Consider the following 1,527-nt stretch of genomic DNA (forward strand, 5'->3'; position numbering starts at 1 on the left):
TGTAATGGATTATTCTCAAGTGTCTAAAAGGAGGAGAGAATGGAATTTGTCAAAAATCAGATGGATAGTTCTTGATATCTCTTAATGATTGATTTTAACATACTTGGGCAAAATGAAACTTGCTCAAGCATATCTAGAAAAGGTATTTCTCAATATGTCTACTATGTATGCATGTATGCATAAATGTTTATAAGCATGTATATGTATGTGTGTGTGGTATAATAAGAAGAAAAATGGACTTGTCAGTAGGCTTCTCAATTCTGCCACTAACTAGCTATGTACCCTTAGTTAAACCTCTTGACTTCTCTGGACCTCAACCTCCTCATTGGTTGTGATGGGGTATGGGCCCAAGCTGAGACCTTTGCCCCTTGCCCCAAAAAGAATTTGGGTCCTATTTGTCTACAGGCTCTGAAAACCCTTAAACTTTCTTTAACCTCACTCTGATCTCAAACAGTTACCTGAGGCTATATTCCATTCCATGGTTTTTCCTTATCAACTCTCCTTATCCCTCTTTGAAAACCTAATGAAGCCCTAGAATATTTCCCACCTTTGATCTTATCCAGACCCCATCCAAACCTCTTCCTTCAAGTTCTGTTCGTTATCTATTCCCATTGTCTATTCAACCTCCCAGACGTTCCAATAGGAATTCTCCCTAAACTCACCCCAGTTTCAGGATCTTTCTCCCAGCCCCTCCTCCGAACACCCAAAATTATTTGAGTATACATAAGATTCATCCTGGCCTCCATTTAAACACTGCTTGTCCTTACGGGCATCACTAATGTTTAGATTCCTTAAAAGTCTGGCCTGTATGGTTTATCTCTAATAAAAAACTTTGTCTCTAGCTGAAAGAAGATTTCGGTCAAATTCTTTTGGGCAGGACCCGCATGTTGTGATTTTGGGGTTCCAATACCCCTAAACCTCTAGACCTCATCAGTTGCACTAGCTAGATGATATTTATGGTCTTTTGCAGCACTAACATTTCTAAGAATCTATTATTTTTCTTTAGTTTCTTCCATCATTAAATCACAGACTCTCCAAGCTAGAATGGACCTTTCAATTATGTCTTAGAAATAAAAAATAATCTTTTTATGTCATATTTGTAATCATCATCCAGATGTGATAAAGAAATTATAACCAAGTGGAATAATTTTCCATTTCAAGGTGTGTTAGTCTAATTGCCAAAGTTGTCCTACTAAGAAATTTTAGACCCTACCCCCATCCCCAGGCTTGGCACTAGTACATTGCCCAGACCCCAGCCCTAGATGGAGTGACAGGGTTGCTACCCTGAGTGATGACAACCAACATGTCTGCCTGTGCCGAAAGCCCATTCATACCTGTTCACTTTCTGCTCGTTTTGGTTCAAAAACCTTTTACAGAAGAGAGAACATATTGTTGCTTCCCTGAAGAAACTGTGTGAAAAACCAAGACCATTTCTACACTGTCAAATGGAAATGTGACATTTCCAAAATTTCCTCTGCATATAATTTTTTTTTAAAATTGTCACCACTTGCCACTGGGATGGTCATT

The sequence above is a fragment of the Vombatus ursinus genome, unplaced genomic scaffold (assembly GCF_900497805.2).
Source record: "Vombatus ursinus unplaced genomic scaffold, bare-nosed wombat genome assembly UNPS02014839.1, whole genome shotgun sequence".
Taxonomy (NCBI): domain Eukaryota; kingdom Metazoa; phylum Chordata; class Mammalia; order Diprotodontia; family Vombatidae; genus Vombatus; species Vombatus ursinus.